The following is a 2500-nucleotide window of genomic DNA, read 5'->3' as shown; positions in this document are numbered from 1 at the left end:
CGAGATAACAACATCATAAAACGATGTTATGGGTCGCGAAAAATGCTAAAACGCATCTTTTTCCTTGTTAAAACAGCAATTGTGAGAAATTGGAAACGCTATGATTCTGCAACGTAAAGTCAAATGGCAATTATTTTCTCCAGGCGTTGAGAGGTTAACGTGGTGAGTATTTGTGTAAAATATTGCGTTCAATAATAATTGTGCAAGGCCAATATTGCATGTTAAACATGCCAATACGTGCGTTTTCACCAAATTAGGGAAAAATCGGAAAAATCGGAAATCCCGAACGACATGTCGGATTGGCTTTATATTTGGCACAATGAACCATCTTGACATGACAAAGGTTCACACGAATTTTTTTTCAAAAAAACGCTGACGTCAGCATTTTATTTGGCCTTGAATGTTTGACATTTTAGGGCTTCTGGACCCCCCGCAGAGCCACAAATCGGGAATTTGTGCTCCTACCCGGTTTTAGCCTGAAGTGTTTTACATATCTGCCAAAGATTTAAGAAATACCTTCAATATTTCAGAAGCTATAGCGATTTACCTGTTTTTAAAAAGACCAAAAAAAGTAAGGCCCCAAAACAGGTACTTCCGGTTGACCTTTGACCTCCAAATTTTGCATGGTAATAGATCTCCAAATTTGCTACCATGAAATTCTTGTCCGTTTTTTATAAAAATGCTGACGTCAGCAGTTAAAATTTTTTGAAATTTTAGAATTTATGAAGGTTTGACCGTGCACTTTGTGACGTCATAAGTCTGGTTCTAGCCAAAGTCACACAAAAATATTCCGCCATTTTTCTTAAAATGCCTTTGTTTATAAGTTTGCTTTTTATGATTTCGTTAAAACGTTGTAGTTACTGAGAAAAAATTGTCAAAAAATGCATGTAAGACCCGTCCTATACAAAACACACTGGACGGTTTCTATTGTCAAAAACATTAAACTGTTAATAACATGAGAACGAGGCTTTCCAGCACCAAGGTTCTACAGGCAATTTTTCTTCTTACTAAATGGCCTATCCACTGACAAATATCTGCATCTACTTTTAAATGTTTCACAAAAGTTATTACTATTATATAAGTAAAATGATGACATTATGTTTAATAAGAGAGTATTATCAGATACGTATGTGTGAAACGGTGAAGTCTTAAGTAATAACTGGCTTGTGGCAGCCAAGCGTTCATAGCGACGTTGCTTTTTGATCCTTCGATGTCGGCTCTTCCTATCATTGTGAAGCAGAATTCACCAAGTGTTGGATTGTTCACCCACTAATAGGGAACGTGAGCTGGGTTTAGACCGTCGTGAGACAGGTTAGTTTTACCCTACTGATGAAGTGTTGTTGCAATAGTAATTCTGCTCAGTACGAGAGGAACCGCAGATTCAGACAATTGGCATTTGCACTTGCTTGAAAAAGCAATGGTGCGAAGCTACCATCTGTTGGATTATGACTGAACGCCTCTAAGTCAGAATCCGTGCTAGAAAGCAATGATAATTACCTCTGGATAATCTTAGGCGAACAAGAATAGAACGGCTTCTGTCGTTCCTAAGTCCCAATGCACTGAGTCGGAGAAAAACCGTCGAGGTGCTGCAACTATCAAAATCTAAAATTTCCAGAGATAAATCCTATGCAGACGACTTAAACAAGAACGTGGTATTGTAAAAAGTAGAGTAGCCTTTGTGCTACGATCTTCTGAGATTAAGCCTCTGTTCGACAGATTTGTCACTTTGTGACAAGTCCTTTTTTTAACCAACTGCTTTGTACCGTGGAGTACCAGTTATCTTGTGCTTACCTGAACTTTTTTTTTAAAAAAGGTGATGCGTGCGTGCTGTACCATTCATCTTTATCACCTCGGTTTAATATTTGGAGACACAGATGTATGGATTAAAAGTGTTGGATTAAAGGTGTATGGATTACAACTGTATCGATTACAACTGTATGTATAGATTACAAGTGTATGGATTACAGCAAGAATTACGGACTAGGGCTATGTTCAGGGTTAAGGTAAAGCCTAGGCTGGGGCCTAGGGGTAATGCTACTGCTTTGGATACGGTTGTGGGTCTTTTTTTTAAAAAAAAAATTTTGGTGGTGTGGCGTACCCTCTCACTTCTTCAATTTCTCAAGCCGTTTATGTGTTATGCCGTATTTTGTTATTTTCAGGTCCCATGAGGCTTAACCGTCATAAAAATATGTTCGGAATGTTGCTGGGCCTATCAGTAACAAACGCGCATGCGTTACGGCACATTCCGGTTAACTTTAAAAAAAATCGATTTTTTTTCCTAAGTCCCCACTTTAGTGTCAGAAACTGGAAAAACGTGCTATATAATGTAGAGAGGGTAGAACAGAGAAGCAATGAGAAATGAGTGAACTCGACTAGAGTTTGGTTGTTATTGTTTCTTTGTGACACAATCTCTTATGCGTTGGTATCAGAGTTTATTTGTGTTGCTGTAAAGACTGTTGAGTTGTCATTCAGTTCTTACGGTAATACGGCTCTGGCTCAA

General features: G+C 38.2%; 1 pseudogene; it reads left to right on the top strand.

The window, feature by feature from the left end:
* LOC130620433 (large subunit ribosomal RNA) overlaps nucleotides 1–1722 on the top strand; it is a 7096-nt pseudogene extending 5374 nt beyond the window's left edge.
* Nucleotides 1723–2500: the final 778 nt, after the last annotated feature.

Source organism: Hydractinia symbiolongicarpus, chromosome 1 (genome assembly GCF_029227915.1).
Source record: "Hydractinia symbiolongicarpus strain clone_291-10 chromosome 1, HSymV2.1, whole genome shotgun sequence".
Taxonomy (NCBI): domain Eukaryota; kingdom Metazoa; phylum Cnidaria; class Hydrozoa; order Anthoathecata; family Hydractiniidae; genus Hydractinia; species Hydractinia symbiolongicarpus.
Note: the sequence above shows the minus strand (reverse complement) of the source record. Positions and strands in the feature narration are given on the sequence as shown.